Source organism: Oncorhynchus gorbuscha, linkage group LG04 (assembly GCF_021184085.1).
Source record: "Oncorhynchus gorbuscha isolate QuinsamMale2020 ecotype Even-year linkage group LG04, OgorEven_v1.0, whole genome shotgun sequence".
Lineage (NCBI taxonomy): Eukaryota > Metazoa > Chordata > Actinopteri > Salmoniformes > Salmonidae > Oncorhynchus > Oncorhynchus gorbuscha.
The window spans coordinates 20,849,206-20,875,472 of record NC_060176.1 but is presented as its reverse complement, the minus strand read 5'-3'; the positions used below and the strand labels follow the sequence as shown (position 1 = coordinate 20,875,472).

The 26,267-nt window shown below is 41.8% G+C and overlaps 1 protein-coding gene across 2 annotated transcripts in view; it reads left to right on the top strand.

Annotated features, from left to right (window-relative positions):
• Window positions 1-26,267, top strand: part of apba2b (amyloid beta (A4) precursor protein-binding, family A, member 2b) — a 78,832-nt gene that overhangs the window by 15,608 nt on the left and 36,957 nt on the right. For both annotated transcript variants that reach the window (XM_046346176.1, XM_046346178.1), the window contains exon 2: window positions 15,283-15,331. The gene's annotated coding sequence lies outside the window, so the exon portion shown is untranslated. The remainder of the gene's footprint in view (window positions 1-15,282; window positions 15,332-26,267) is intronic.

Here is a 26,267-nt window from a genome sequence, read left to right as displayed (position 1 = left end):
GAATAGAACTCTGCCCGAGAATCAAAGTATCTCGGTGAGCGAAGCCCAAATCTATCCGAACGCCCCCACTCTTTCCGAATACGGGGTTTTGCAAAGACACTTTTGTGAGTCAACACATACTCGTCTGCCAAAACCGCAGCTTCAGCAACATTCTTTACTTTCTGTTCATTAATATAAGTGGCAATACGATCAGGAATTGTGTCCTTAAATTGCTCTAACATAATCAGATCACACAGCCCTTGGAAAGTCACAACTGCAGAGGCAGAACACCAGCGATTAAACTGTAAAGATAACTGTCGCGCAAACTCAACATGAGTCTGGTTATCTTCCCTTTTTAAAGTTCTAAATCGTTGGCGGTAAGCCTCAGGGACCAATTCATAAATCTGTAACACAGCTGTTTTAACTTTATCATAACTGGCACTGTCGTGTACACTAAGAGCTGAATATGCTTCCTGCGCTTTACCAGTCAGCACACACTGCAACATTAAAGTGCGGTCAGAATCAGGCCAACTCCTAGCGTTAGCAACCCGCTCAAACAACGAAAAGAATGTCTCGGGGTCCCTTTCATTAAACCGAGGCAATAACCGCAAGTTCCCAACAATATCAAATGTCTCTGGGGCACAACCAAAAGCGGAACTACCCCTAGGTAAATCTGGGTCACCTTCCCAAAACAAACTCTCCCCTGAGATCTTTCCTTCCCTAACCAACTCTATACGTTCTTGTTGCAACTTGATTTTAGCACGCTCCATATATTGTTTAAATGCCAATTCCTTTTCATATTTCACACGATCATGCTCTAGCTTCTCACGATCATGCTGCCGATCATGCTCTAGCTTCTCACGATCATGCTCTAGCTGTAACAAAAGCAGTTCTTTCTGCTGTTCAAAAAGAAGGCTACTAGGACTAACCGATGGAATGGCCATTGTAACGTTATGGGGAGACAACAAATCCTCAGCAGAGGCTGGCCCGGTGGTAACTTCAAGAATACCACTCTCCATCAGATTGGCTTTCAATATCAACCTAATAGAATTCTTTAGACGTTTATCACTAATCTCAACCTTGTAGTGTTCCGCGACCTTCAACAGCTGTTCTTTAGTACCTAAATCTAACAATTCCTCTGATGGAGAGCGAATGAACTTATCTACATAAGACGCCATAATCACACAAAAAAAAATTCTCGCTCTTCCCTTCTGCTGAGCACACCAGAACACAACCCGAGAATTGACAATCACCCTGAGCACCACAGAAGAGAGATGAGATATGGAGCTTCCCCAAAACCTACAATAACTCAACCCTAGTCTTCGTGCAGATTTGCGGTGGGAATTTACGCACTGTAGCCCGCTGGCAAGGAAATAGAACTCCCCAGCATGCTGGCAAATTCCACCAAGCCACGGATGTGCCCCGAGACAACTGCTCAGTCCACAGACACCACACAAAAATAACAAACATTAACCATGCCCAACATATTCCAAAAAATGAAACACGTCGCTAAACCTATCAGGGGAAAAGGCTATAGCTCCGGGTAGCAAGTTCCACTACCCTACACAAATCTCCTACCGAGGTACACAGCCGATTTACTCACCTCCTCAGACTGACTTCCCAACAGAAAGTAGAACAAGAGTTTCCAGGCTAGGCAAGGCCTGGAAACTAACCATTATACTCTCTCCAACGCAGCACACAAACCAAACAACAAAGGCAACCAATACTGGGCCGATCACACTCAAACACCATATTCAAACCAAACACGTACCTCCACGGTCTCCCAAACCAATAGTTCAAAGATCCCGGACGAGCCCCCACTTGTCACGAACCGGCTCAAAGCCCGTAACAAAGGGAGACAACGTGGAGATAAGGAGTAACAAAAGATATATTTATTAACTAAAGCAACTAAGGAAAATATCCAATGGTGTGTGTAATCAGTAGTCCGTAGTGTAAGTGAGTGTTTTGCATGCATGAATGTGATAATGCAGGGTGTTGAAAGGTGCCAAAGCACACAAACAAAAGGCCACCAAGAACCACACCACAATCTACAACAGGTGTCTGCATGGAGAGAGTCTCCTCCATGAATGTTGAAGAGGTCTATTTATCCTGGGAGACACCTGGCCCAGGTGTTTCCCATGTAGCTGACGACCCTCTCAACTCCGCCCACCGGCATCCTAATAAGGAAACAAGAACAAAGACAGAATACGGCAGACAGAGTGGGAGGGTCGTCACATTGGGAATAAATTAATATAAATTAAAAAGTCTGACATGCCTCTGTCTTTCTCGCAGAAGTATTTTTAACAAAATGTTTTAAAAAATATAGGATTCTAGGGGTTTTAGGTCTGACTTAAGTTGGGGCGGCAGAGTAGCCTAGTAGTTTGAGCGTTGGACTAGTAACCGGAAGGTTGCAAGTTCAAATCCCCGAGCTGACAAGGTACAAATCTGTCGTTCTGCCCCTGAACAGGCAGTTAACCCACTGTTCCTAGGCCGTCATTGAAAATAAGAATTTGTTCTTAACTGACTTGCCTAGTTAAAAAAATAAAAAAGTGCCTCAGCCAATGTTATTCTCTCTCTCCTGCTCAGAAGTCTCACTGAGAGGCAACACAGAGTCTCAGCTTCGCTTGCAGTGCTGTAATTTATATGCCCTCCTACTGACTCGTCATATGTATCAGTTAGCAAACTCTGCTGACTAATAGAGGGGGAGACATTAGTGTAGAGCTGACACAGAACTCTCTTCTGTGCTGAAGTAAGATAGTTGAAATATGAGGACGACAAAGGATGAGTGAACAAGAAAAGTGGCACTTCTTGACTGGGCATTCTTCGTAGTGCTCCTTAGTATCCAAATCAAAACATCAGAATAACCTTGCTTTGTTTTTGCCACTGTGAAGATGCCAGCTCATGCATTCTAATGAGGGAATTAAGAGAAGGCGTTTTGAAGGGAAGAGATGGTGACTGAAATAATATTACAAGCTCTAGTGTCAGCACTTACAGCGTTGAACTTACCTGACCTGTATGTCACCCCTGGTTTAATTCTGATCACATTCGCTCGAGCAAGATGTTAATAGCCAGCCTCTAACCTCTATAATGTCTTACCTGGTGTCGCAGAGTCATACTGCCTGGCCATGTATATACCGTAGCGCCCAGGCTAAGGGGAATACATCTAGAGGTGAATGCGTACTATTTTGACCGATAACCGTGTGTTTATCATAGTTCTTGCCTCAATCCCTTTAATTTCCTTTCCCGCTGATTGCTGCCGATTATGTGTCTACAATATAGAGAAGAGTCCAATGATTGCTTTGGGATGCAAGGGCAAGGCATCTCAGGAGGTGGGAAACCTTGTAAAAAGGTTGATGGGGTCTAAAGTGGCCTTGGAAAAGCTTAGCAATCCTTCGTCTGCTGTAAGGGAGAGGTTAGAGGAGATCGATGGAATAGATTTCCTTCTGGACCTCACCTGGTGTGTGTGTGTGCGCGTTCCTCTGGACTGCAGAGATGTCTATGTTCTGAGTCAGGCCTTATGTAGAGGATAGTGTACTTTCACTTATTCATCCATTTTAGAATGGAGAATATTTCTGTGCATGCAGAGCAATTGAAGCCCTGTGTGTGTAATTAATGATGGCTGATTGCATATGTTCCTGTGATTTGTTTGAAGAATCTAATGGAGTGGACTAAGTGTTATGGCAGAGATCAACCAGCATAGAGGATGTGTAATGTAACATTAATGGATGTCAGCTCCTGGCATATGATTCAGCTAAGAGGAGTTATTGGCAGACAGCAGTGTGCTCCTCAATGTCTTATCTCCTAGAGGTGTCACCCACACCGCAGCCTATTGTAGGAACTTAATATTGTCTGCAGAACACTGGTAGAGGATCAACACAACGTCTCTGTCACCTTTAACAAAATGGATAAGAAGGGCAAATACACGACACTGTTAGCACACACTGAGAAGCTACTACACTGACTCATACTACAGTCATCACTTCCTAAGGACAATATATGATATGTTCAACCATGTACAGATGTAGAATCTTAATTTGAGCCAGTTTGCTACAGCAGGAAAATAACCTGTCAGCAGCAGGAAATTTGGAAACAGGTTAAACATAGGGATGGGTGATTATGGTTCAAACTTTTCAATCTTATGGGCTACTCATATAAGAAATCTCTAGATAAGCATGGTTTTACAATTAAAGTTAATATACACTGTATTTCAAACAGTCAGCAATAATGTAACGAATTCAGGGCTTGTGAAGTTATACCGAAGCTAAATATAAGACTTCCACAACCATAAGATCCACTAATAATTGCATTATTTTATCAAAATAGTTTAACCTGCTTTTTTTGTTGTTGCAATAATCAATGATCTGGCTTTCAAGTCTATGAAAATGCCCTTTTTGGTTATAAATTTAATTTGAACCATGCATAATGCACATGAACTAATAATGACTAACTTCTTGTAGCAGGCATTAGGCTATAGAGAATGAACACAGGTCTCATCAACAATCTCTCAAACCCACGTGCTAGTGATTAGCCGGCTAATGTCATATATTTCAACATCAAGTTTGGCCAACTTTGATCTATTTGCTAGCTAACAAGTTTGAACAGTTGAATTGTTATGAACACACCCTTCTGTCTGTCTCAAACTGTTTGAAAAGCATGTTAGTCTGTCCACTTTTGTTCAGATGTTGAAATCAAGTGGCTTACCTTATTTCTCAGAATGAGAATAAGTTGCCAATTCCTTAATTGTGTTTTATGCTTATTGCACATTCATAAAACAGACTAGACAGCTAGTATAACAGTCCTTGGCTAAAATGCTGCTAGCGGTACCCTAATGCCGCGCGCGACAAACTGAACATACATTTTCCAGAATCAATGTTCATTTGATACCCTTGTTTTAGTAGTATCTGCTCTGCATGCAATTTGATAGTTGAAAAGGGTGTCGTTAGAAAAGTTATCTTCTCTAGTACAGTAAAATGTCTCGCTGTGTTTTGGTGTCCATATGACCGATTCTGCAAATGAGAGTAGCGAGTTGAAACAGCTTGTTCAGAGAGGATGACGTGTTCATTCAACTCGTTGGCGTGAGAGGCAAGGGGAGGGGCTTGATGTGTGTGTAAAACCATAGATGAAGTGAAAGGTTTCATTCAGGCCATAAATGAAGCCAAATGCGTTTCTATGGGTTTATTTTAGACCTAGGCTTGTCGCCTGCCTTCATGCATTTTTATTTATTTTTTAACCTTTATTTAACTAGGCAAGTCAGTTAAGAACTAATTCTTATTTTCAATGATGGCCTAGGAACAGTGGGTTAACAGCCTTGTTCGGGGGCAGAACGACAGATTTGAGACAACAACTTGGGACAACAACTCCCATTGTGCAGGTGCATCTCGTCCTTATATAGATCTCTGGTGTAAATGAGGAGGCGCACAGAAGGATCGAAAGAGACGAGATCAAAAATACAACACGAGAACAAGCGGACATAAACACTCATAAAAACGAAAAATAACAAAACCTAGATTCTTGCGATATAGGTGTTGGGAATATCGCGCAAAAACATAAATTCTAATTCATCCACTTAATTTTATATCGCCCAGTCCTAGTTAAACAGGTTAATATTGCGGCCTTGACGGATTACCAGGACACCTACTCAGAGCATGCGTTTACCAGCTGGCAAGTGTCTTCACTGACATTTTCAATATCTCCCTGACTCGGTCTGTAAAACACCAAGGTAACCTGTGTAAATGACTATCGCCCCAAAGCACTCACATCTGTAGCCATGAAATGCTTTGAAAGGTTGGTCATGGCTCACATAAACATCATTATCCCAGACACCCTGGAACCACTCCAATGGTTCCATGGCACATACCTCCCCAACAGATCCACAAATGACGCAATCTCTATTAGAGGTCGATGGATTATGATTTTTAAACGCCTGATACATACCGATTATTGGAGGACCAATAAAGCCGATTAATCGGCCAATTTTTATTTGTTCATTTGTAATCATGACAATTACAACACTACTGAATGAACACTTATTTTAACTTAATATAATACATCAATAAAATCAATTTAGCCTCAAGTAAATAATGGAACATGTTCAAATTGGTTTAAATTGCTAATAATAATAATAATAATTTAAATAAAACAAAGTGTTGGAGAAGAAAGTAAAAGTGCAATAGGTGCTATGTAAGAAAGCTAACATTTAGGTTCCTTGCTCAGAACATGAGAACATATGAAAGGTGGTGGTTCCTTTTAACATGACTCTTCAATATTCCCAGGGAAGAAGTTTTAGGTTTTAGTTATTATAGGATGATTTCCCTCTACCATTTGTATTTCATTAACCTTTGACTATTGGATGTTCTTATAGGCACTTTAGTATTGCCAGTGTAACAGTGTAGCTTCCGTCCCTCTCCTCGCTCCTCCCTGGGCTCGAACCAGCAACACAACGACAACAGCCACCCTCGAAGCAGCGTTACCCATGCAGAGCAAGGGGAACAACTACTAAAAGGCTCAGAGCGAGTGGCGTTTGAAACGCTACTAGCACGCGTTAACTAGCTAGCCATTTCACTTCGGTTACACCAGCCTCATCTCGGGTGTTGATAGGCTTGAAGTCATAAACAGCGCAATGCTTGACACACAATGAAGAGCTGCTGGCAAAATGCACGAAAGTGCTGTTTGAATTAATGTTTACACGCCTGCTTCTGCCTACCACCGCTCAGTCAGATACTTAGATACTTGTATGCTCAGTCAGATTATATGCAACGAAGGACACGCTAGATAATATCTAGTAATATCATCAACCATGTGTAGTTAACTAGTGATTATGATTGATTGTTTTTTATAAGATAAGTTTGATGCTAGCTAGCAACTTACCTTGGCTTACTGCATTCGCATAACAGGCAGTTTCCTTATGGAGTGCAACGAGAGAGAGGCAGGTCGTTATTGCGTTGGACTAGTTAACTGTAAGGTTGCAAGATTGGATCCCCCGAGCTTACAAGGTGAACATTTGTCGTTCTGCCCCTGAACGAGGCAGTTAACCCACCGTTCCTAGGCCGTCATTGAAAATAAGAATGTGTTCTTAACTGACTTGCCTAGTTAAATAAAAGGTATAAAAAAATATAAATAAAACGACAAATCGGCGCCCACATTTTTTATAAAAAACATGAAATCTCTATTGCACTCCACACTGCCCTTTCCCACTTGGACAAAAGGAACACCTACGTGAGAATGCTGTTCATTGACTACAGCGCAGCATCAACACCATAGTGCCCTCAACTCATCACTAAGCTAAGGATCCTGGGACTGAACACCTCTCAGATCCTCAAAAAGTTATACAGCTGCACCATTGAGAGCATCTTGACTAGCTGCATCACAGCTTGGTGTGGCAACTGCTTGGTATCCGACCGCAAAGTGCTACAGAGGGTAGTGCGGACTAGAGGTCGACCGATTTAAATGGCATGGCCAATTTCAAGTTTTCATAACAAATCGGTAATCGCCATTTTTGGACACCGATTATGGACGATTACATTGCACTCCACGAGAAGACTGTGTGGCAGGCTGACCACCTGTTACGCGAGTGCAGCAAGGAGCCAAGGTAAGTTGCTAGCTAACAAACTTATCTTCATAAAAAAACAATCCATCTTAACATAATCACTAGTTAACTACACATGGTTGATGATATTACTAGTTTAACTAGCTTGTCCTGCGTTGCATATAATCAATGCGGTGCCTGTTAATTTATAATTGAATCACAGGCTACTTCGCCAAATGGGAGATGGTTGACAATCGCATTCTCGAAAAAAAAACAGTCATTGCACCAATGTTGTAACGGCGTTCGTCTGTTGAAAGAGAGTTGGACCAAAATGCGGCGTGGTGATTACTCATGATCTTTAATGAAAATATGTACGATACATGAAATAACTAAAATTACAAAACAACAAACGAAACGCAAAAACATATACAGCCTATCTTGTGAAAACAAACACAGAGACAGGAACAATCACCCATGAAACACACAGTGAAACCTAGGCTACCTAAATATGGTTCCCAATCAGAGACAACGAGAATCACCTGACTCTGATTGAGAACCGCCTCAGGCAGCCAAGCCTATGCTAGACACCCCTACTCAGCTGCAATCCCAATGCCTACTAAAACCCCAATACGAAACACAACAAAATAAACCCATGTCACACCCTGGCCTGACCAAATAAATAACGAAAACACAAAATACTAAGACCAAGGCGTGACAAATGTACCTAACCATAAACATCAATCCTTTCTTAAAATCAATACACAATAAAAAAAAATTAAACCTGCATATTTAGTTAAAATAAATTCACGTTAGCAGGCAATATTAACTAGGGAAATTGTCACTTCTCTTGCGTTCTGTGCAAGCCGAGTCCGGGTATATGCAGCAGTTTGTGCCACCTGGCTCGTTGCGAACTGTGTGAAGACTATTTCTTCTTAACAAAGGCCGTAATTTGACAGAATTTTACATAATTATGACATAACATTGAAGGTTGTGCAATGTAACAGCAATATTTAAACTTGGATGCCACCCGTTTGATAAAACACGGAGCGATTCCGTATTTCACTGAAAGAATAAACGTTTTGTTTCCGGATTTGACCATATTAATAACCTAAGGCTTGTATTTCTGTGTTTATTATATTATAATTAAGTCTATGATTTGATAGAGCAGTCTGACTGAGCTGTGGTAGGCAGTAGCAGGCTTGTAAGCATTCATTCAAACAGCACTTTCCTGCGTTTGCCAGCAGTTCTTGTAACGGCTTTCGTCTGTTGAAGGAAGAGAGTCGGACCGAAATGCAGCGTGTTGGTTACTCATGACTTTAATGAATGAAAAACGCGGTACATGAAATAACTGAAACTAAATACAAAAACAACAGAACGGAACGTGAAACTAATTACAGCCTATCTGGTGACACAACACAGAGACAGGTACAATCACCCACGAAATACAAAGCGAAACCACGGCTCCCTAAATACGGTTCCCAATCAGAGACGACGATAAGCACCTGACTCTGATTGAGAATCGCCTCAGGCAGCCAAGCCTAACAACACCCCTAATCAGCCGCGATCCCAACTAATACAAACCCCAATACGAAAACAACATATAAACCCATGTCACACCCTGGCCTACCCAAACATATAACAAAAACACAAAATACAATGACCAAGGCGTGACAGTTCTTTGCTTGAAGCACAGCGCTGTTTATGACTTCAAGCATATCAACTCCCGAGATTAGGCTGGCAATACTATAGTGCCTATAAGAACATCCAATTGTCAAAGGTATATAAAAAAACAAATGCTATAGAGAGAAATAGTCCTATAATAACGACAACCTAAAATGTCTTACCTGGGAATATTGAAGACTCATGTTAAAGATACCACCAACTTTCATATGTTCATGTTCTGAGAAAGGAACTTAAAACGTTGGCTTTGTTACATGGCACATATTGCACATATTGCACTTTCTTCTCCAACACTGTTTTTGCATTATTTAAACCAAATTGAACATGTTTCATTATTTGAGACTAAATTGATTTTATTTATGTATTATATTAAGTTAAAATAAGTGTTCATTCAGTGTTGTTGTAATTGTCATTATTACAATATATATATATATATATAAAAACATTGAATGATTGAATCGATATCGGCTTTTTTTGGTCCTCCAATAATCAGTATCGGCGTTGAAAAATCATAATTGATCAACCTCTAATGCGGACGGCCCAGTACATCACTATAATAATAGGACCACATGTTACACAATACATGTATGTTTTGTTCGATAAAGTTCATATTTAAATCCCAAAATCTCAGTTTACATTGGTGCCTTATGTTCAGTAATGTTTTGCTTCCAAAACATCCGGTGATTTAATAAACATTGATAAAAGATACAAGTGTTATGCATAGAATTTTAGATATACTTCTCCTTAATGCAACCGCTTTGTCAGATTTCAAAAAAGCTTTACGGAAAAAGCACACCATGCAATAATCTGAGTACAGCGCTCAGACACAAAAAACAAGCCATACAGATACCCGCCATGTTGTGGAATCAACAGAAGTCAGAAATAGCATTATATATATTCACTTACCTTTGATCTTCATCTGAATACACTCCCAGGAATACCAGTTCCACAAATGTTTGTTTTGTTCGATAAAGCCCATAATTTATGTCCAAATACCTCCTTTTTGTTCTCACGTTTAGTTCACAAATCCAAATTCATTGAGGCGCGAGCACTAGGTCCAGACGAAAAGTCCAAAAGTTCCCATTACAGTTCGTAGAAACATGTCAAACGATGTACAGAATCAATCTTTAGGATGTTTTTAACATAAATCTTCAACAATGCTCCAACCGGACAATTCCTTTGTCTTTAGAAATGCAATGGAACACAGGTCGCTCTCACAGGCGCGCACGAGACTGAGCTCATGGCATTCTGCCAGACCTCTTGGTCAAACAGCTCTTATTCTTTCCCCCTTCACAGTAGAAGCCTGAAACAAGGTTCTAAAGACAGACATCTAGTGGAAGCATTAGGAAGTGCAATTGGACCAAATTTACACTATCTTGGATAGGCAAAGAGTTGAAAAACTACAAACCTCAGATTACCCACTTCCTGGTTGGATTTTTTCTCAGGTTTTTGCCTGCCTTCTGAGTTCTGTTATACTCACAGACATCATTCTAACAGTTTTAGAAACTTCAGAGTGTTTTCTATCCGAATATTAGCATATCTTAGCTTCTGGGCCTGAGTAGCAGGCAGTTTACTCTGGGCACATTATTCACCCAAGCTACTCAATACCGCTCCCCAGCCATAAGAAGTTCATTTTAGTGAGAGTGCAGAGCCCGATTATTAGTTCTGCCCTCACCTATCTGCCATTTATCACTCAACCCACTTCTTTGCCACACTACCTTAATTATCTCTTACCCCTAACATAAACTTGTACACTGAGTATACCAAACATTAGGAATAGCTTCCTAATATTGCATTGCATGGAGTCTACAAGGTGTCGAAAGTGTTTCACAGGAATGCTAACCCATGTTGACTCCAATGCTTCCCACAGTTGTCAAGTTCGCTGGATGTCCTTTGGGGGTTGGACCATTCTTGATACACACAGGATACTGTTGAGATTGAAAAACCCAGCAGTGTTTATAGTTCTTAACACAAACCGGTGCACCTGTACCTACCATACCCCGTTCAAAGGCACTTAAGTATTTTGTCTTGCCCATTCACCCTGTGAGTGGCACACATACACAATCCATGTCTCAATTGTCTCGAAGGCTTAAAAAGCCTTCTTTAACCTGTCTCCTCTCCTTCATCTACACTGACTGTAAATTTAACAAGTGACATCAACAAGGGATCATAGCTTTCAGCTGGTCACCCTATGTCATGGAAATAGCTGTTCTTAATATTTTGTACACCCAGTGTATATAGCTAAGTCATTGTTACTCATTGTGTATCTGTTATTACTTGTTTTACTTTTAAATTGTTTCTCTATTTTCATTCTCTCTGCATTGTTGGAAAGAGCCTGTAAGTAAGCATTTCACTATTAGTCCACACCTGTTGTGTACGATGCATGTGACAAATACAATTTGATTTGAATTATTATGTGGATTATAATTCATGGATATTTATTTGTAAGGGCTGATACATTTTATGTTAGGGCAAATCAAGTCTGACATTTTTAAATGTAAATTACAAACTTTAGAAGACTTTTTAAACCTTGAATATACTACAAGTACGCATATCCTGCTTTGTAGGAAAATTCTCATCAACAAAGGAGTGATCAAATTAAGATCCTACACCTGTAGCTAGCTACTATATTAGGCTATATGTTTTCACCACATCTCAAATGTAAAAATTTGACAGGCCTACTGATACTGTAAGTTTGGCACAGTATTTTGGTTTTCCGTATTGTAGTAATGTACTGTAATTGGTTATTGCTAGATTCCGATTGATTGTGAGTTGTTGCAGGTGTTGGTAACTCTCCTCCCTTCAACAGAACACGTGTCATTTGTTGGCATCTCCAGCGACCGATCTGAATGGTCTTATGCAGAGAAGTAGCAGCTGCAGTGTACTGCAGTGCGAGTGGGGCCTCTGGGACCAAACGGAGCCCCAGGGCATGAGATGATACTGCAACCAGAGCACAATTTGACTGCCTGGCTGAGCGGGAGAGACAGTGGTGTTGCTGACACTTTATCTGTCTTAGAAAAGGAGAGAGAATGTGTGTGTGTGTGTCTGCATGCTTTTGTGTGTTTGTTTTGCATGTGTGTGCATGTGCAGGACACGTTGCAGTCGCCAGAGATAATGTGCTGATTGTTTTGTGCCTAGAGAAGTTGAGCAAACCATAGGGAATGTCCCAGCTAAACTTCCAATACCTGAAGAGGTGATAATATATTCTGCTCTGCCTCCTAACTGGCACTGTGTTCTCAGTAACAAGCACAGTTGGTTGTTTTCTCTCTCTGTCTTTTTTCTGTAAACTGTGTCTTCCCCTGGCAGGATGAGTCACACAGCGCTGCTTACTATTGGCTCAAAGCAGTTTAATCCTCCGATGGAACGTGGGCATTGTTTGGTAGATCGCTCAGCTTGGTGCTACTTGTTCATACATTTATCATATGGCAATGCTTCTTCTGGCACTATCAGTTCTCCTAAGCATTTAGATTTGCTGCAGTAATGTTATTGATCTTGATCAGATTTTTCTTGATTAGATTTTTATGTGTGCCACACATAACAATGATTTAATTATACCCTGTCTTAAACCAAATGATGGTTGATAATTAAAATGGCTGAACAGTGGGCACAGGCATGGGGACAGGGGGGCACAGAACAACACTTAGGTGTGCTGGTTAGGAATAGTCTGTCAGACTCCGGCAGGGTTTATGACATGGGGTAATAGCAGGAGTGGGCCCGCGTGGCCTCTGAGGACCCACGATGGCAGCCTGACCGTGAACATCAGCACTCTATAGTCATGGCATCTCCCACATGCTCGTTGAGTAACACTCAGCTCTCCATGCTGTCAGCAAGCTCTCCTCATCCCTTCTCTTCCCTCCTCATCTCTCCTCTCTCCTGACAAACTAACTGTCCCTCTGAAGCTGGATGGATCCTCTCTAGGCTCAAATTGTGGAGTGGAACATGAATGTGGATGTGGAAGCGTACCTTCACAGGCAGGATGTGGGGCTGAGATTTATAATGGCTGGACTCTACTACAGTATTCCTATCGGGCACAGCTTGTGACTCCAGCCATTTGTCAAGATTTGCGGGAGAATCTGCCCTGTTTCCACCCAAACTGTCAATAGCTGCAGATGGCAACCTCTCCTGGAAGGCAAAGTAGGATGCAACTTGTTAGAATGCTGGAAACCTATTCCCTTATGCTTCTGTATCCAAGATGGAGGCACAAACACCCCAGATAACAATTCTGTCACTTCACACTGAGGGCCCAGGGGATCAGTCTGGTTTGCTCTGGTGTTGTTGTTTTATTTTGAAAAACCTCTCCCCTTCAGTATCATCTGATGTTGGTAAAGGGAGACAGGCTGTTTTAGGACATCAAAGAAGCAGCCCAGCTTTAATCAGCACTCCAGCCTGAGCACGAACAGAAGCTATCTCTGGATAGGAAGATGTGGTAAGATAACATTAGTGTCTCTGTGCTGTGGTGTTAGCTCTGATTAGTGTAAGGAATCTCTTCAGCGAGGTTGGCGTCTCCAAATGGGTCTCAGTAACAATACGATGTGCAAATCACTTCCAGTGCCACCTGAAGCCTTGAGGGGAGGAAGGATGTGTCGGCACAAGGCTTATCATGCAGAAAACATCTGGCCAGAGGGAGGTGTGTTTCTATAAGAGACAGCATTATGTGTGTGTGTGAACAGCCAAGCAGCAGAATCCTCTTCCCGTGCTGCCTGTCAATTGTCAATCTCCTTCTCTCCCTCTGCTCCGTCTCCCCATTATGTTGCCAGAAGAATAGAGCTACTTAATGAATCAGAATATTTGTTTGTTTATTTTTATTTCACCTTTATTTAACCAGGTAGGCCAGTTGAGAACAAGTTCTCATTTACAACTGCGACCTGGCCAAGATAAAGCAAAGCAGTGCGACAAAAACAACAACACAGAGTTACACATTAAACAAACGTACAGTCAATAACACAAAATAAAATAAAAATAGAAAAATCTATGTACAGTGTGTGCAAATGTAGAAGACTATGGAGATAGGCAATAAATAGGCCCTAGAGGTGAAAATAATTACAATTTAGCATTAATACTGGAGTGACAGATGTGCAGATGATGATGTGCAAGTAGAAATACTGGGGTACAAGAGGGTAAGTAATAATATGGGGATGAGGTAGTTGGGTGTGCTATTCACAGATTGGCTATGTACAGGTACAGTGATCGGTAAGCTGCTCAGACAGCTGATGCTTAAAGTTAAGAGGGAGATATAAGACTCCAGCTTCAGAGATTTTTGCAATTCGTTCCAGTCATTGGCAGCTAAGAACTGGAAGGAAAGGTAGCCAAAGGAAGTGTTTGCTTTGGGGATGACCAGTGCAATATACCTGCTGGAGCGCATGCTACGGGTCGGTGTTACTATGGTAACCAGTGAGCTGGGATAAGGCAGTGCTTTACCTATAGAAGACTTATAGATGACCTGGAGCCAGTGGGTTTGGCAACGAATATGCCAACGATAGCGTACAGGGTCACAGTGGTGGGTAGTATACGGGGCTTTGGTGATAAAACGGATGGGACTGTGATAGACTACATCCAGTTTGCTGAGTAGCATGTTGGAGGTTATTTTGTAAATGACATTGCTGAAGTCAAGGATTGGTAGGGTCAGTTTTACAAGGGCCCGTACTCAGTAATCACATCACACTTTTTTTCTCCTCCTCTCTTAAATGTGTTAGTGCTTTGGTTTGTTGCTAATCTAATGACATACCAGTTCCTTTCAGGAGGCTCCCTCCCACCCAGAGATACGTTCAAAGTGCTCTTTGTTGAGTGCATTGGCATGAGGATCTGATCAGCTGTGACAGGAAGCACCCTGAGAGCATGTGATGACTACATGTGCTCAACTCACCTGTTAAAGATTGGGCTTTTGGGCTTCTCATCTTTATTTGTGCGGTGTTGCTAAAAAAAACAATTTGGAAATCTTGCTGTGAGTGGTGCAGTAATGATGTTGCTTTGACCCAAAATCCAGACTACTTTATTACCAAGAGATTGAGGGAGGGGGGGGGGGGGGATCAAGACTTTACTGTCTGAGCTGAACAAGTTGCCTCTTCGCCATACTCAGCCTTGTACTCTTTTTGTTTCAGGAGTGCACCTGGGAAATAGACCACATCAGCCACCAACCTACAGCTATTGGTGAGTAGTATGCCTATTTTGGTGTTTCTGCTTTCCAGCATTAATGGGTTTCATTCTCATGGTTCTTGTAGATGTGTTGCTGTTGTTTAAACTAGTTGGCTTTATTAGATGGAAAGGTGGGATCAGGTGCACATCTCAATGACAACGAGTGCGTTTCAAAAGGTGGTATCAACACATGTACTGTCAACTGTGGGACCTTGTATAGACAAATCATGTACAATCAATTGAGTTTACCACAGGTGGACTCCAGTCAAGTTGTAGAAACATTTCAAGGATGATCAATGGAAACATTTTTATTTCCAAACATGCTAAAAACATGTTTTCTCTTTGTCACTAAGGGGTATTGTGTGTAGATTGTGGAGTTTTTCAAATGTATTTAAACCGTTTTAGAATAAGGCTCTAATTTAACAAAATGTGGAAAAAGCCCTGGAGTCTGAATACTTCCCGAAGGCACTGTATGTGTATTTTAACCCAATAATGTTTGAAATGAAGTTTAAGCTGCCTATCAATCATTGTTTTGCGACCAGTGGACAGTCATGATAAATGCGCACTTGCAACAGCTGCATAGCGTAGATCCCAGCCTATAGAATAAAAGTTTGAGTGTGTTCCTTCCTACCTTATAAACTCCTCCATGGTATTGGGCTCCATACTTTCAACAACTAGTTTAATTTAAGGAGACCACGACTGGTGCTTTTATTGCTCAATCGAATTTGGGCTGATTCAAAACAAAATATCCATAGGCCTAACATACATATGCTCAAACTCGCACACTTTTGACAGACTTAAAGGGGCGTTATGTAGTTGCCACATCCATTTTTCAGACTTATAAATTAATAATATACTGTATGCTCATTGATTCTTAAAGAATATAACTTATTAATGCCTCATTAGCTTAGTTCAACTGTCACACCCGCAGGATAACCCAAAATATAAGCTTGTTTTAATCCAATGTTTGTAAACATTGTAAATGTAAACAAACGCTGTATAGCCTCCAAAGCATGGTTGAAACAATACTTTTGATATCATGGATGGTCAGACCTTGTATCCATAGCTCTGCCTATTCATGTGAGAGTGTTTACAGGCCCATCCCTCAGCTTTTTACCAAAACAGAGGCAGGGTGGGCCCTTGGTTATTGTTTCAACTGTGGATTTTCCCTTTAAACAGACTCAAATTATCGAGTTGTCAAAGTGTCACCAACAAAAAAACGTAATCAATAGGCCTATAGCAAATGCAGTACATGGCATTCATTTTTCACATGCAAATAGCACTTTTTGGTCGTGCTCAAGGCATGCCATTCCATTAGAGCAGCTTTTAAGTAATCAGACTACGGTGCTGAGTTTGGGTAATCCAAAAGTTACATGACTGATTTATAATTTTGGAAAGGTAACTAGTAACTAACAGATTCCATTTAGAAAGTGACCTTCCCTGCCCTGCAGATCATGGCCTCTTGTGTATTACCACATTAGGAGAATCAGGTGCATACACAGTAAAATTACAGAGTAAATTGAACTCTAATTGAAGAAAATCAAATTCTGCCACAGATAACATTTGGTCCCAGTTTAAAAAGAGTAAAAGGTACTCTGGCAACAGAGTTGAATATGCTCAATTTACTGTTGATATTTAACTCTGCATCGTTGCGTTTCACTTCGTACAGTATTAATTGAAAATAACTCTTACTTTAATTCTCTGCAGTGTTGTTCAGTACTCTAGAGTTATTTATTTCGAGTAATGTTTACTCTTACAATATAATCACGAGTTAATTCAACTCCTATGGCCTCAAACTCAACACTATTTGGGGGTTTATATCAAATCAAATTATATGCTCCCATTTAAGGTGTAATGTGTCATTTTAAGTATTTCTTGTCATATTATGATGGCTTACAATGTGACATCCAATCTCTATTGCAGGACTCATCAACTACAATAATTTTTTTCTTGAGCGGATGGTCAGGCGGCGGGAAACGTGATTCTAATGATTTGTGGACTGCAAATTGACCAATAAGACCAAACCGATATAATATATGACTAAAATATTATCAGTTCCAACCTTGATTACATTTGTATATTGTCACATACAGTATACGTCTCTGTCATGTGTGAGAATACTTTTGGAACAGATTTCCAAAATCTAAATCACTTGTAGCTGATTTGCTGGTGTTTTCACAGTATTTTATGTCTAGCATGTAATAAATACACTGAACAAAAATATAAATGCAACATGTAAAGTGTTGGTCCCATGTTTCATGAGCTCAAATAAAAGATCACCAACATTATCCATACACACAAAAAGCTTATTTCTCTCAAACTTTGTGCACAAATGTGTTTATATCCCTGTTAGTGAGCGTTTCTCCACTCCCAAGATAATACATCCACCTGCCAGATGTGGCATATCAAGAAGCTGATTAAACAGCATGACCATTACACAGGTGCGCCTTGTGCTGGGGAGAATAAAAGGCAATGTGCAGTTTTGTCAAACAACGCAATGCCTCAAGTTTTGAGGGAGCGTGCAATTGGCATGCTGACTGCAGGAATGTCCACCAGAGCTGTTGCCAGATAATTTCATGTTCAGTTCTCTACCAGAAGCCTCCTCCAATGTCATTTTAGAGAATTTGGCAGTACATCCAACCAGCCTCACAACTGCAGACCACGTGTAAACCCTTTTGTGGGGAAAAACTCATTCTGATTGGCTGGGCCATGCTCCCCAGTGGGTGGGCCAGTCTCCCAAGTGGGTGGGCCTATGTCCTCCCAGGCCCAACCATGGCTGCACCGCTGACCAGTCATGTGAAATCCATAGACTAGGGCCTAATGAATTTATTTAAATTGTATTTTTATTTTAAGATTTCCTTACATGAACTGTAACTTAGTAAAATAGTTGAAATTGTTGCATGTTGGGTTTATATTTTTGTTCAGTATAAATACAAATAAATAAATACAATTAGTATTTTTTGGCTCAGAAATCTTGGGGGGCCAAATAAAATCACAGGCCACTAGTTGGGGATCCCCGCTCTATTGGTATCCATTTAAGAGGGAGGATATCCAGCAATTTTACATCACCCACATCAGAATGTATGTCAGAACAGGGAGGAGAGTACTGTTGCTAGAGATGGCTTTCATCAGGCCTCCCGAGTGGTGCAGACCCGGGTTCGGCCCCGGGCTTTGTCACAACCAGCCGTGACCGGGAGGCCCATAGGGCGGCGCACAATTGGCTTCGCATTGTCCGGGTTAGGAGGAGGGTTTGGCCAGGGGGGCACCTGCAGGCTGACCACGGTCGTCAGTTGAACAGTGTTTCCTCCAACACATTGGTGCGCCTGGCTTCTGGGTTAAGAGGGTGGGTGTAAAGAAGGTTTGGCGGGTCATGTTTCGGAGGACACGTGATTCGATTTTCGTCTCACTCGGGCCCGTTGGGGAGTTGCAGCGAACTGGAGACAAGATCTTAACTGGATATCATGAAAAAGGGGGTAAAAAAATAAGAGATGACCTTCATAATGAAAACTGGAACCACCTCAGTTACAATTGCAATACATCCAACTGTTAATAGATTAGATTAATTTAGGAAAATGTATGTTACATATCATTGTGTAGCATCTGATCAAAAACAATCAATGTACCCCTCGAAAACAGATACTAAAACAAACTATTGAAGAAATCTACCTGCAACAGAGCATGCTGGGAAATATGACAATACATAGTTTTATCTGTGTCTCTGGTTACTCTTAGGGTGTTTTCACACCATAGTTTTGAGCTACAGTTTGAATCAGAGTTCCACCATTTGTTACATGATATATTTTTGACACATTGGTTTCACGTTGCCAAATGTAAAAACGAACAACAATTCACAAACAAAACCACATTTCAATGTCAGTAATTTATTTATTGGACAAAAATGCCGTAGTTAAATCCATTTAAGATGAATTATCATGAAGCATCGCTGTGTGTTCCAATCTTCATATGACTTTCTCTTTGGTCTTCTAACAACATGCGGGAGGAAACATCGCAATAGCACCTCTATCTGCGACGTGAATAGGTTTACACTCAGTAGGCTATATCCCCCGTATAGCCCCGTCTCCCCTAATCTGCATCAGATATGCTCATAAATGTGCTGGTACTCACAGAATGTTTCAGATATATCAATTTTGATCAAATGCTCGCAGTCAAACAAACAATAATAATAATAATAATAATAATGTGGGGTTTGGTCCTGACAGCGTTCTCACCTGCAGCGAATCACATCAAGGTACAAATTGAATCGGACCGAGACCATCCTTTTTGTTTGTTTATTCCGGACCCGAGTGTGGATAGTGTTCACACCATTCCAAACCAACCAAACTAAGGGGATAAACTCACTAGAGTTCGGACAAAAACGAACCAAACAAATTTGGTGTGAAAGCCCCCATAATGTAGTTAAAAGTACTCAGTCACAATCAACTCCTGTTATCAATACTAAGTCCAGGGACCATATCAATCTGTTGAGGGTAAAGATAACTCCAAGTTAATTTAACTTGAAATGTTTTTACTCTGCGATTTTTAAACTCTCCTTCACTGACTGTGTATCCAGATGTGTGACATGTGACCATAAAGAACATAATCAGGACAAGTTCTCCTATTTACATGAACAATATGATCCGGGTGGTGAAAATCTCTCTCCCTATTTCCATCTTCCATATTTCTGCTCGCTTTCAGCCAAAAAGCCCATGATTGATTGAGCACTAAAGAGGATTATTATTGGCTGAAAAGGAGAGGGAGCTGTTGTGGGTTGCTTGCTGAACCCATGGAAGCAGAATGGCTGGCTGTGATGTGGCCCTCCAGAAGGCTGTGTTTCTGAGCCAGATAGCACTGTGACGGGTCCCAAGACTCTGCCTGCCTGTCCACTCTCTGTTTCTTATCCTGTAGGCTTATAATCTCCTCTCAAATAGTCCCCATCCATCTGCACGTCACTGATAGTGTATGGGAATTGCATGCGTGTTATGGGGCCCATGCTTCCATATAAGACACATTTTGGGATGACTGCATTTGGCGGCAGAGTCACTCGTGTATTTGGTGGAGTCTATCATCTGTTGAAACAGTGCTTTACAGATCACGATTAAAAGCTTGAATAACCGAGGAGATGGCGGACATCAACATCTAGCTAGTTGAATCATTAAAAGCCATAAGTGTAAGCTGATGATATACTACTCACTATAATGATACGTTTCTAATCCTCTGTGCATTCGATGCCAAGGAATCGTATTGACTGTGAAGTGTGGAAAGGAAGTGCCCTGGCCTGTCATCGTGTATGCTGTTGAATATGGAATCAATTCCTCCCATTTTCCCAAGGAATATTATTTGGGACTACTCTAAGGAGAACTAGACTTCTTGAATCGCCTACACCCCTCTTCATTGTCAGTTTTTCAAAGGAAAATTTTCCCTTGCTGACTATTTTAACTTTGTATAACATGATGTGTATGTCTTGAGCTGGCTTGTGTGTGTGTGTGTGTGTATTCATCCATTGGGTGTGTGTGCTGTCTTGCATATCCTCTTGCTTATACTCATTTAGGCAATTTAGTCTCACTGAGGACAAATTGTTGTATCTAAATGAATTAGATCCTCTGGGAGCAGCGTGAACAAACAGAAGGGTAATTTAATATTTCAGACCATGCAAATCACACCTCTTTTTCTGTTGAGGCGTAGGCAGTTCCAGTTCCATAGCCTGACCGCAGTTTGCAAACACTAATAGGAGTAGTGGTGCTCAGTGGCAGTTGCTAGTGTGGACATTAAAGTGTGTCTAAGTTTGCTCAACTGAAAAGAGGGTTTATATGCTAATAAAACCCTTCAGCTGTAGCCCCTTTAAACTAGTTGTGAATAACAAATAGATCCCCGCCTTAAAAATTCAGTCATTCATTATCATTTCTATCTGTTTCGAAGCAAATATCCAACAAACACCCAAGCAAAGGTGCTCTCGCCCTTTTTTACAATGCTTGTAATGTCATTGTCCTCTATTGTTATGAACCATGAGGTCTTTACCAGATGTGGTGATGGCACGACATACATGCCCAGAAGGGAAGCTGGGTTTATAGAGGCAGACTGAATGGAGCTGCAGAGCTTTGTGATATAAGGGGATTGCAATCAGAGACCAGTAATCCATCCATCCAGACCTCCAGCATCATCAGTGGATCAGAAGCAGAGCTACAGTATGTCTGGCCAGAGGGGTGAGGACGTCACTTGTTTCCACCAGGGACTCTGTAGTTCATCACGTTTTTTCATCACAATCTTTAGTGCTAGGGGACCCAAAATGCACGCTCTGATGTGATGCCTTGAGATGGTTTGGCAATGTTAATATGCCACCACCTCCTCTGTTTAAGCACTGCTGCTGTCGCTCCTGTTTCCTTCCTCATTCGTCACCGTGCCTTGCCTTCCCTCGCTTCGTTTTGTTCTTCTTTAATCTATTCTGTGTTTCATCCCAAGATGTATGACTCAGCCAATTTGAGATGCTGTGACTCTCGGAGAAGACGATGCATTTTGAAGACAATGGTGGCAGAATGAAACACAGGCTTCTCTGAGAAACAAGTGGAACCTTTCATCCAGAATCCCCTCCAAACTGGTGACAGCAACAGCCGCAGCACTGAGACAAGACAGATACTGAGCTGTGTGCCTAAAGGGGATGGGAGAGCTGTAGGGCCTTGAGATTTATCTGTCTCTCAGTCTCTTTTGTCTGTGATCTGTCTCCATGTCTTCTGTTTGGATGCTATTGAATAGTTCAGTGTTTGACTTACTCCTTTCACCCTGTCCTGTGCGGTCTTGTCTTCATGCCTGATGGTCCCTGCCGTCTTCTTCATTGGCACTTCCCCGGTGTTTGCAGGTTGCAGTTATTGCAGTGTCGTAAATACTGGCTATTGGCTACAGATGCTCATGCACACTGACAACTCAGGGATCAGCCATTAGAGGCCCCTGCTGCTAGCAACCTGGTGGAGAGCATGTAGTGTCTAGACCAGGCACCCAGAGTCTGCCATGTACATCAGAACAAAACAAAGCATTGCATGACTGTCCTGGACATGCATTAGCACACCTTTGATTCAGGAATCTGGGTACTGTTGAATGACTTTCCATTAAAGTAAGGCATTATGTTCCTACTAGCACAGCTGGCAGGGAATGATGGAGATTGGAGAGGTCCCAGAATAACACAGGGCTTGCTAAAACAGCACCACTTTCTTAAAATAGCTTTGAATCATGCATTATTCGTACTGGGACTGCCGGTGCTGTCAAGCAGCATTTTCTGCGGTGCTTATTGTCTCCCCTTGTTATCTTCAAGTCCTGCAATTTGAAAAGATTCCCTGAACTCATTTCCATAGCTTTGTGTTTGTTATTGGGTGACTGATGACTCCCCCTTCTACAGTGAAGAAACATTAAAGAATGCTTATTAAGTTCATTCTGTTTCTTCTCTTCCTCAGTGTTAGAATTGGTTGTTGCTGGCTGTTGCCGTGCACACAGGGAGAGCGAGAACGTGGCGCCGACATTCCTCTAGAGATGGGGAAGTAGATTCCAATCTCCCAGCCTGCCTCTCTCTGTGTCACGCTGTGTCCCCTGGGCCCACTAAAGCGTGAAGGATGCTTGGAGGGGGGCGCTGACAGGTCCTCCAGAACCTGCCACTTTGTCAGTAGTGATGCAACAGCCGCACACACTAGTGCTACACGTGTCCCTCTTATCGATCAGGATCGATATCTTCAGCTAACAGGGCCACACCCAGAAACAGAAGAATAACATTCACAAGAATACAAAGCCACAAAGACATGCACTCACACTGATACACACAAAAAGAACCAGGCAACCATGGGCTGGGCTGATAATAGAATCCCTGGCTCTTCCTCCATTTTTATTTTGTTCTTGTTGATAATGGGCCATTCTCCTGGATGATGAATGGTTAAGCCTCGGCCTCTCTAATGCCCAGGGGTGAGAACTGGAAGGGCCAGTTCACTCATCAAATGCACAGATGGTGTTTCGTGTAAGATGTCAGGGTTCATGAGCTGTGTGTGTGTGTGTGTGTGTGTGTGTGTGAGAGATATTATAAGATGTGTGTAGGTACGCTTTTCTGAGTGTGTGTATGATGTGAAGGCTAATGAATAATTCATCCCTGGCTTTCCATGTGGAGGCTGTTAGTGACTGAAGTCAGGAGATATTTCTTGTGTGGATGGCTGCTACCAAACTGCAGTACTGGGCCCAATCATTACTACTGTGGCTGTGGGTTTGATAAGGGAACATTTACTGTCCTCCCCCACCTCATATCGCTGTGTATTGAGGTGTCATCGAATACAATGAACATCACTATTTTCAATGACTGTTATTAACATTATTTTCCCCAACCCCTGTCAATTCTTTCTCTCCTATTCCATCTCTCTTCTGCATATGAATGCTTTGCTCATTCCAAACAAACCTCTGTACAGTATAAAGGAGAAACTACAGTGACAAGGCCCTCCATATACAATCAGGTCAAACACGTGTTACTATTGATAAACATTCATTCCGATCGACACACATTACACAACAAATCCATGCCAGGTTATGCATACCTAGTACACTATGAGATGTGCTTTGTACAGATGTAGGATCTTAATTTGAGCTAGTTTGCTACAGCAGGAAAATAATCCTGCAGCGACAGGAAATGTGAATTATTTGGTGGATAACAATTAATGGACATTTTTTCGTAAAGGAAAATCAAGTCTAAAATGTCAAAGTGGAAATTACAAACTTCAGAAGACTTGAAGGGAATTGATCCTGCAACAGGGTGATCAAATTAAGATCCTACACCTGTACTATAAATCACCTAGCTAATGGTGTTTCCAATCTGTGTAATGCAATTTTTTGAATAGCGTTCGCTAATTGGAAACAAATCTGTGTGTTAACTGCTATTTTAATTATTTGTGTCGAACTATGTATTCTCCAGATGAGCGCTACTGTCTCTCTCCTCTGTCTCACATCTCCTCTCAGTACATCCTTCAGTGCTCTCCAAGGTCTATTCCATTGGCTTCCCTAGTATGATTTATGACCATCCTTGCCTCTGATAGGCTAAATCATGGACCATGCCGTGGTGGAGGAAATGTGTGAAATGGCACTGATCACCAGGGGATGATTAAAAGGATAATGAGGATTTGTGATGCCACCTGTATAGCCTACGCCTCCCCATAGTATCAATATGATTGCAACCAGCGATACTATGACACGTCAAAACATGTTGATGTCACAGGTTAATGTACACCTTTTGGGCTATGAGGTCATGGTTGTATGCTATATTGCTGTAGGCATATCAATTTGATTCTCACTTTCCTGAGCAAATGTCAACGAGTTGGTACATAGTAAGAAATGCTCATCTAGCTGAAACTGTATGGTGTATTAGAGCTGAGAGGTCAGGATTTCTGGGGCAAATACAGCAAACTAGTGCAAAAATAGTTTGCTGTATCCCCCCATCGCCAGCTGGCTGTGGCTGTGGTGACTCAGAGGTAGTCTCAGATATCCCCGACCTTGGAGAAACGTAAGCCTATAGGCAACGGCACAAGGTCTGGGGAGGCTGTCAGCTTTTCTCTGACATTTAGAAAGAGGAAAACATTTTTACAGGGTGGGAGATGGGGTGCTATGGGATTGTTTAAGATACTCTTTGAAGAGGAAAGGGTTTCAGATGTTTTCGGAAGATGTTTTCAGGGGGAAGCTGGTTCTACCATCGGGGTGCCAGGACAGAGAAGAGTTTGGACTGGGTTGAGGAGGAGCTGCCTTCCCGTAATGGTGGCAGGGTCAAGAGACCAGAGTTGGCAGAATGGACTGCCTGGGTTGGGGTGTAGGGTTTGAGCATAGCCTGAAGGTATGGAGGGGCAGTTCCTCTTGCTGCTCCGTAGGCAAGTACCATGGTCTTAAACTGGGACGGTTGAACACCAGGCGGGTTTCAGCGTTCTGGATAAGGATGTTGTAGAGAATGCACCTGTAGGAGCGAGTCACTTCTTTGAAATTTGTGGAGAGGAAGGTGGGCCCACATCCAAGCTGAGATATCTGCCAGGCATGCAGAGATGCATGTCGCCACCTGGGTGTCAGAAGGCGGGAAGGAGAAAAGTAGTTGACTGTCATCCGCAATGATAGGAGAGACCATGTGAGGATATGACGGAGCCAAGTGACTTGGGGCATAAAGAGAAGATGAGAGGGCCTATAACCGAGCCCTGGAGGACACCAATCATGAGAGTACGTGGTGCAGACACTGATCCTCTCCATGTCACATCTGAGTGGCGCTTCCCCTTAGAATTAATTTCAAGGCAAAACCAATTATGAAGAGTTAAGATCCAGACTGGACATGTTGGTTCTCTTCTTCTTATTCTGCTGCTCTCTGTAACAAATCAAATGTTATTTGTCATATGCGTCGAATACAACAGGTGTAGACTTACTGTGAAATGCTTGCTTACAAGCCTTTTAACAAACCAATGCAGTTTTAAGACAATGAGAGTTAGGAACATATTTACAAAATAAACTCAAGTAAAAAAAGTAACACAATATAACAATAACGAGGCTATATACAGGGGATACCGGTACAGAGTTAACGGGGGTACAGGTTAGTCGAGGTAATTGAGGTAATATGTACATGTACTGTAGGTAGAGTTAAAGTGACTATGCGTAGATAATAAACAGCGAGTAACTAGTGTAAAAAAAATAAAAGTAAAAAATAAAGGGGGGCAGTCAATGTAAATAGTCTGGGTGGCCATTTGATTATTTGTTAAGCAGTCTAATGGCTTGGGGGTAGAAGCTGTTAAGGAGCCTTATGGACTTGGACTTGGCATTCCGGTACCGCTTGCCGTGCGGTAGCAGAGAGAACAGTCTATGACTTGGGTGACTGATCATTTCCTCTGACACCGCCTAGTATAGAGGTCATGGATGGCAGGAAGCTTGGCCCCAGTGATGTACTGGGCCGTACACACAACCCTCTGTAGCA